This window comes from Phocoena sinus, chromosome 11, assembly GCF_008692025.1.
Source record: "Phocoena sinus isolate mPhoSin1 chromosome 11, mPhoSin1.pri, whole genome shotgun sequence".
Classification (NCBI taxonomy): domain Eukaryota; kingdom Metazoa; phylum Chordata; class Mammalia; order Artiodactyla; family Phocoenidae; genus Phocoena; species Phocoena sinus.
This window is the reverse complement of record NC_045773.1, coordinates 20,694,274-20,703,617: the sequence shown is the minus strand read 5'-3', so window position 1 is coordinate 20,703,617 and position 9,344 is coordinate 20,694,274.

Here is a 9,344-nt window from a genome sequence, read left to right as displayed (position 1 = left end):
TGGAATGCATTGGGCTGTGGTTAGGCATCCAGTAAAAATAACTCAAATTGTTTTTCTATACCTTTTATATGGAGGTGGAGGTAGATGGTAATGAGTTTACTTTGGGAGGGTGTGATTATTCAATTTCTAAATTTGTTAACTCTGCCTTTTTTTTTTTAATGATAGGAATTATCAGTGGGCTTCAAAAAATTGTGCTCATGTAGAGACTCTGAACACAATATTGATACTGTTCATTTTAAGTAAGAGAAGGTGTTCAGATCCCTCTAGAAGCAGGCCAAGGCCTTTCTTTAAAAAAATCCAAACTGAATCAGTTGCCACTAACCACAAAGGTTAGCTTTATATTAATATCATTCCCTTAACAGAGTATCTAATGAATGTTTAAATGTTCCTCCTGGACCTGATTTGCAAGATTATCCACAGCCAGGCTCCTTCCTCTGGATCCTCCACTGTTCTCAGTATCTACTAGAACCTTTCCTCCTTGGGCCATCTAGGAGGAACAGAGCCAGTGAAGATGCAATCCTCACAGAAGATGCAGCAGTAGGCAACCATGTTCAGAGACAGCATGTTTAATTTCTAAGCCTGAAAGTTCCCATCTTAAAAAGGGAAATAATAATAGCACCTACCTTATGAAGTTGTGTTGTAAAATAAATGAGATAACTGATAAAAGTTTCCTTACCCAGAATTAATGTTCAGTGCATATCAGCTAGCATTATTGTTGTGTTCAGTCCTTTGGGGCCAGGGCTGACTGGACCGTAAGTAAGGGAAACCAGCATCCTATGTCAAGGATGACATAACTTGATAAGTCCTCAGAAATTTGGCTGGATGATACTAAGAGGAAAAGCTATTCTTTGTAGACACTAAAGCTGTAAGGTCAGGATGTAGAAGAAAGGTCACACTGGGAACTGTGATGAACCATAGAAAAACTTAATCTCTAGGCTTCTCTGATTTCTGCCTTCTGTAAACACTTTTTGGACTATTCAATTTACTCATCTAATCATACAGTTTTGTTACTTTTGACTTTTGAATGCGTGTGTGTTGGTTTTGTGTGTCATTTAGGGTCCAGACAAGAAAACTGCAATTACTCTAGGTGTCTCAAACGGAGGAATTAATATAGAGGGTTGGTTACACAGGTGATGAAAAAGCTGAAAAGTGATACAGGGGACATGAGATTAGAAATAGTGGGAAGCTAGTCCCAGCCCTAGGACTGGAGAGAGGAAGTTTCCAAATAAGTTATTTGATATGTTAGCAAAGCCCAGTATTTGGGCCCATATGCTCGAAGCTGCTGGGCAGGAACTGGGGTCGGGAAGAGATGGGCTAGCCTGCAGAAGGGAAGCTACAAAGCAGATACAACCATCTCAGAGGTACCCTGTGAAGCAGAGAGTAAAGAGGAAGTAAGCAGCTTCTGCCCTCTTCTTGTCCTTCAGTCTTGCGTCAATGCCTGCCATTGGCCAAACTGCCTGAAAGCCAGAGGCAGTCAAAAGAGCGAGTCTGAGGAATGTCATTCCCTAAGGAATGGAGCTGAGAGCAAAAAGGCACAGGACCAACAAGGGCCCAACCGTATAAGCTGCGCAATGTCATCTCTAGTGTCTCCTAGGTGTTCCCTCTCTGTGAAGCTTTATCCTTGTGGTAGACATGTATTATTGCCTCTGTTTGAGGTGTGATTCTCTCTCTAAAGATAAGAGCTATGAGAAGAAGAGCACTGAAATTCCATGGTCAAATTCAAGAGAACGGGCTTAAAAAAAGTAAAAGAGATATTTTTAAACTCATAGAACTCTGCAGCTCATGTCTCATGTTTTCCAGCGACAACCTGATGACTCAGGAGATTTTGGGGGGTGGGGGGTTTGTTTGAGCAAATCTTGATTATTGACGTGATCAGCCCTTTCTACCGAATCTGGAGGGAATGATTAGCAGGAGGCTAGCTGTGAACTGAACAAGATAACTTTGCACTCGAAAGGGATTCACTTTGCATCCTTAATCTCAAGGATATTTTAAATAGCATTGAAATAAATGCACACAACCTGTGTTGGTGATGGTTTCTGAATTTTGCATATGTAATTACTTTGTCAGTTACTTCGATGTGTGTGTGTGTGTGCGTGTGTGTGTGTATTAATCACATCTAGATTAAAATATCAAAGCGATTGAAAATCCCAGGCAGTTTTTACATTGTAAAAGCTAATTTTAGTTCATTTATGCAGTGTCAGAAATTATATCTACTTGTAGACTGTTACTTTGTGACACAGCTTTTGCCATTTCCATTGCCTCATATCAACAGGACTGGCCATTAACATTCTGCTATTGCTAGACACAAACTAGTAAAGTGAGCTAGACGTCTTCAACATCTGGAAACCTTAAGGAAACTCCGTCCAAGCATAGTATTAACTCATTCTGACACTTGTTCCTTTGTTCACGCTTTGCCTTGAGGAGTTCACCCATGGTGTATTTATTATTAAACCAATCCTTGTAAGAGTTATCACCTTACTGACAAACAAATCAAAGACTTACTGAGTTTTGGGCTGAAAATATCCCTGGATGTTCATGGAGACTGGGATTACATAGCCATGAACTCCATGGTTTATGACATAACATGCTACATTTCACACATTGTCTCTAAGGTTACCCCTTGTTTAAAAAAATAGTATCCTTCCTGCCATTTCTAAGTAGAATCAGTCCAGCCATATGAATGTAGGTGTAGCCTGTTTTGGAAGATCCTGAGGAGGTTCCCCAACTCTCCACATTTCCATCTCACCATCAGTTCCTGAATATGGGGTCCAGCGGAACACATGTCTTTCACTCCTGTGAGTGTGTGAGGCATTTAGACTTGGTTACTGGTGGTGTGTCTGCCAGGCCCATTTTAACCCTCTTCCTCTGACAATTGCCCCTCTCCGTACATGCAGAGGATTGGACCCAGGCAGGTGTGTTTCTACAACTTGACTTCATCCACATTAATTGGACCAGAGTGGTCAGTCACATGACCCATTTAGGGCCAGTGGGTTTCTCTATCCCTAGAATTTACAACTGACAGACTGCTTCTCAGGGCGGTCAGGTGCCCTGAACCAAGAAGATATTACCTAGGAAGATATAAGTGGCTATTTCAGCCAAGGGCATGAAGTTGAGGAATTACATGAAAAGAGAGGAGAGAACAAAGAAGATATATATAGAAAAGCCAAAGAAAAAGAGGTGAAAGTATTGTCTGGTGAATTCATTATCTCTTATTGTACAACAAATCACCCCAAAATGACCAACATTTAATAGCTCACATAGTTTCTTGGCTTAGCTGGATATTTGTGACTCAGGATCTCTCATGAGTGTGCAGTCAAGATGTCAGCTGGGGCTGGAGAATGCACTTCCAAACTCACTCGTGTAGCTGTTGGCAGGAGGTTTCATTCCCTTGCCATATGGTCCTCTCCATTTTGTTGCTTACTTGACGTGGCAGCTCACTCCCCCAAGAGCTGAGAGACAGACAGAGAGAGAGAGAGAGAGCACCCGAGATGGTGGTGGACCTTGATTCTCCTCCTCTAGAGTGTGTGCTGGACTTGGTGCCTCTTCCAAAGAAAAACATATGGAAAGGGAAAAATAGTAACTATACAGTGGAGAAATATGGTAGACATCAGCTTAACCAAACAATCAAGGTTGACATCACTAATGATAAGTCATATTGATATTATATACTCCTGATATGATATGATGAGAAGCTTACCTCACCTTGTGGTATTCTTCCCCAAATCCATAATCCAAGACTAGCTCTGAGAAGACAGCAGACAAACCCAAATTGAGAGACATCCCACAAGAAACCTGTCCAGTACTCCTCAAAAGTTATAAGGTCTTAAAAAAAAAAGGCTGAGAAACTGTCACAGACTTTAGGAGATTAAGGATATTTGATGAATAAATTCAGTGTGGTATCCTGGATTAGGTGCTGGAACAGAAAAAGAACATTAGTAGGAAAACTGGGAAAATCTGAATGAAGACTATAGTTTAATTAATAGTATTAATTTCTTAGTTTTGACAAATGTACCATGGCTATGTTAACATAAGGGAAAGCTGTGTGAATGTGATGTGGAAACCCTCGGTACTATCTTTGCAACTTTTCTGTAAATGTAAAATTATCCCAAAAGTTAAAAAAAAAATTTTTTTTAACTAAAAAAAATCCTCGAAAACCAAACAACTAACCAAACAAACAAAAAATGTGCAAAATGACAAGCCCTGGGTGGGACGAGAACTTTTAGGAAAGAGATCTAGGTTAGACTTGTATGTGGGTGGATGGAATAGTCCAAGAAAGCTTCTTAGAGAAAAAAGGGTCTGGTGGCGTACAAAAGAGAGTGAAAAATATAGCTGTAGCATCATGAAATACTCAGATAACTTCTAATAGAATTGTATAAGCTCAGCAGAATGGGGTGGCCATGGTGGTGATGCATGGGGTGAGAGAGAGAATCACATAAACAATGCTAGAGAAATAGTCCTGGGCTCTTTGGTTAACACTGACACAGCACTGACCTTCTGTAGGAGATTGTAATAGTCAGCTTGGGATGCCATAACAAAATACCATAGACTACGTGGTTTATACAACAGAAATTTATTTCTCACAATTCTGGAGACTTCGGTAGTCCAGGATCAGGGTGCCAGCCTGGTTGGGTTTCGACCAGGACTCTCTTCCTGACTTGCAGATGGCCCCCTTCTCGCTGCATCCTCATATAGTGGAGAGAGGTGGAAAGAGGGCTCTCTGGTGTCTCTTCTCAGAAGGGCACTAATCCCATCATAAGGCCCCCACCCTCATAACCTCATATAAACCTAATTACTTCCCAAATGCCCCATCTCAAATATACATCTGATAGGATTAGGGCATCAACATATGAATTTGAGGTAGGGGAGGGACACAAACATTCAGTCCATAACAGAGATCTTTTGAGACAGTGGTATCTAGCTCTGGGATAGATATACCCCATGATATGCTGAGGTTATAAAAATACATATCCCTAAATCTCAGTGGCTTAAATAAAACTTTATTTCTCACTTATGCTCCATGTCCATCATGGGTCGGAGCTGGCAGGAGGCTGTGTTTCTTGCCATCCTCAGTCAGGGACCCAGGCCATAAGGAGTCTCTACCATCAGTGATTGCTGTAGATAAGGGAAGAAAATGTGACAGATCACTGACCATTAAAGGCTTCTGCCTGGATGTGACATGACTTGCTTTCATTCACATTTTTTTGGCCAAACCAAGACACATGGCCAAGTCTAACTTCAAGGGTATGGGAAGTTCAGTCTTACCATGTGCCTGGAAGAAGGAAAATGGAATACTGGTGAACTGTCCTGAGGATCACCAAGGAATCCGTGGAAGAGCGCCACAGGGAGTGTCACTTCTGCCTTCTCATCCCCTTCTGCTTCCTCCTTTTTACTTCCCCCCTTATCTTTATATCTTTTTCATCCTTTTTTCTCTCTTTCTTTCCCTTCATTCCCTTTCCTTAATTTAAACAATTATTTTCTTATCACAAAAGTGATATATTTAAACTGCAAAAAAATTCACATTACACTGAAACATAAAAAAATTGCTTACTTCTTTTCTTCTGCCAGAGATGACCACTCTTAACAGGATGGGGAACCTAATTCCAGATCATTTTTTTTTACACAATGCAATTATAAATATTAAAGTACATTTTAAATTTACGAAAGTAAGGTCACACAATACATAGCATTTTGTGAAGTGCATTTTTTATTCAGCAGTGTATCCTGGACACGTTTCCTTATTTTTAAGTCAGGAAACAAAAAAAATGACTACACAACGGTAACAGCAATCATTTGTTGAATACCTAGGTTGTGCACACCACTGTTTTAAGGATGGGCTTCTCACCATGAAACAAGATCCTGTTTCTGTTCTTAAGATTTTTATGTTCTATTGAGCACAGATCTGTGCCTGGTCCTGCCTCTGTCACCAGCAGTTGTGAGACCTTAGCCAGATATCTTGGCATTATTGGGCCTGGTGTGTTTGTGTGTGTGTGTGTGTGTGTGTGTGTGTGTGTGTTTTAAACAAAAACAAAAATCAAGGGGTGGGCCGTATGTTCTCATTCTACCTATGAGTCTAGTTCTAACTGTATTAGGACTTGTGTTTTTGTTGTTGCCAGCAATAGACACTGACTCTCACCAAGTAAAGCAAAAAGAAGGAACTAACTGGAATAATATTGCAGGACCTGGAGACCAGAAGGAAGAGTTGAACAATCATGTCTGGGGAAGGGCAGGAACCAGGGGTCCTTGGGAGATCTCTGTAGCAGGAACCCATGGGTTGATTTTGTAGGGTACTGCTATCAGATGACTCAGCTCCAATGGTCTTCCCTCCTGGGGTTTCTGTAGGAGATTCAGCTTTCTGGATGAGAGAAGCTTTTTGGTGTAGCTTGGGTCAGCAGTTCACTCCTTTGACCAGAGGGAGTTGGGTACTGTTGATTGACAGATGTACCAATACCACATGTGATGGAGGTGGGGCAGTTCCCCAAAGGGGAAGGGAGGTGCTCTTAAGAGAAGAAGGAAAAAAGGAAGGAAGGCTGACTCAATCAAAAAACTGATGTTCACTACACTAATTTCCTTCTTTTTCCCCATCCTGTTCCTATCTTTTTTCCCATTTTCTTTTCTTTTCTTCCTTTTTTTTTTGTTTTTTGAAGTCTAGTTGGTTTACAGTGTTGTATTAGTTTCAGGTATACAGAAAAGTGATTCAGATTCTTTTCCCTTGTAGCTTATTACAAGATATTGAGTATATTTCCCTGTGCTATGCAGTAGGTCCTTGTTGGTTATCTCTTTTATATATTAGTATGTATATGTTAATCCCAAACTCCTAGTTTATCCCCCCTCCCTTTCCAGTTTGGTAACCATAAGTTTGTTTTCTCTATCTGTGAATCTATTTCTGTTTTGTAAATGAATTCATATGTGTTCTTTTTTAAGATTCCATATATATGCAATATCATATATTTGTCTTTCTTTTTCTGGCTTACTTCACTTAGTATGATAATCTCTAGGTCCCTCCATGTTGCTACAAATGGCAGTATTTCATTCTTTTTTCTTTTATGGCTGAGCTGTTCCTGTCTTTTTCTCTCTCATTTCCTATTCTGAATTTTCTGCTTTTATTCTGCCGATCACTGTCTTAGGTTCGGCAGCCAGTGACAGGCTTTGTGTAATTGAGCTTGTCGGGTTCCAGTGTCTGGGAGTTTCTAATCTCTACTTTGATGACTCTAAGAAAATGTCTTCTGCATAGATGTTTGAACTGCAGCACATTCACCTGTTTTTCAACACAAAGAGTCTCAATAATATCGCAGTACTCCATACCTTTCATGTTTTCCTGAACATCGGAATTGAAAACTGCTAAATTTACTTACGGCACTGTTTATAACAGTGAAAACTGGATACAAACAAAACGATCAAGAAGGCATTGATTAGATAGTCATAACATCTCTTGTACAGCTATATCATAGGGTGACTCAACTCTTTTTGTTTCCTTCTTTAATTATTAGTTAATCCTTGGAGAATCTGAGAAGAAATGTGGCCTCCCTCTCTAGAAAAATGTGCATGCACTGTCCATACAATTTCTCATAAATGTTTTGGGTATTTGCAAACTCAGTAAAAATTTACCTCTAAATCCAGGAGTTGTTATGAAAACCACTTTATATACTCTTGATGTAATGGGATACTCTGTAGGCTTAATAATTATGATGAGTATATTTTTAATATAAAAGGCTGTTCAAAATATACTATGTAAAGAAAAATTGGTTACAAAAGAAGAGAATAGTGTGCGTGCGTGTGTGTGTGTGTGTTTGTGTTTGTGTAGTAACATTAGTAATAAATTTGGACAGCTGTCCAGGAAAATACTAAGTGTATTTCTCTCCGGTGGTTCAATTACAGATAATTTTTTCTTTTTGTTTATTGTAGTCTTTTCCAAGTCTTCTAAAATGAATATATATTGCTCGTGAAAATTTTAAAAAGGGAGTATGATAAAGGAAATACATACTGTAGTCATTTATGGATCAGCTTTTTTATGCTGTCTGGTTTTCACAGCTCTTTGATTAATTGTAGAAATAATTGGGAAGTGTGGATACAAGAAGGTCCTATGTCAAGCACTAAAGTGCGTCCTAAGGGTTAAATCTATAATTTATCACTTTTTCTCATTGTAATCATTGCCATTCTTGTTACTGACCCAAATGGCAAATTTTAAAATAACCATTTTCCCCTTTACTTTCAAAAGCCATGTATGTATGTTGTTACAAAATAAGACATTACAAAATGTGTGATTTTGAGAGTGAAATTTCTTTATAATTCCTCCTTCGGCCCCAATAATAGCCGTTAATGGTTTAATTTGTATACACCATCACACGCACACCACACACACACACACAGACACACACACACAGACACACGCAAAGTTTGTTCCTTAAATGCAAATAGAATTGACATATATTGTTTGCAGTGTGCTTTTTTTCATGTAAAATTTATTTTGGACATCTTTCTATGTCTGCCCATAGAGCTCATTCTCACTGCCTCAATTGCATAGAGTTCAGCTGTAAGAATGCATCATAATTTAACTATAGCCTCTGTGCCATGGACCCAGTTTTCCAGAATAATGAAAAACATTGCAAAAAAAATTCTTGTATATACATCTTCTCATCTTTGTGAGAGTATTTCTGTAGTATAGATTCCTAGAAATGGAATTCGTATTCTTACTTTTTTCCCAGGTAACTGATTTGCAGTCCCCATTTCTTAGTTAGTTTGTGTGTCCTACTGAAATGGTAGCAGAGTACAAAGGGCTGAGCCATCCCAGGTGGCTGTGGATTGAAGGTACTCAAGATTCCTGCTTGATCAAACAGCTTAAACATTAAGAAAACATGATTTTCTGAGTCTGTAGCAGGTTGATAGTGTGTTTGCTTTAATTGTCAGTCAGAGGAAAATATATCCCAGGAGGGTGTATGTCTCCACCCCATCCTTTCCTCTAGTCTATTTGAGAGGCAGAGAAGTCTACTGTCTACTTCTCTGGTGATATGAAGGACAAGTAAGGCTGTCACTCGGGATGACTGTGTTTACAGTGAAAAGAGATAAGGATCATTCCAAAAACTTCTTGTTTTTTGGTTATTCAAGATATCTGGATTACTAAAATACTAATGGTAAACTTGGTCTCAAAGGTGTCAAATGCTATTTATCCTCCCCTCCCATACTGGCAGAAAACTGCCTCTAAATCAAAAGGTATCCCTTCTCAAGCCCTGCAAGTTAAGAATCCTCCCCCCAACCTCCCCCTGACCCCCGACCCAGACAAAAATGTTTATAGAAGTCAAAGCAAAATGTATCCATACAGTAATAGAAACACAGTATCATACAGATGT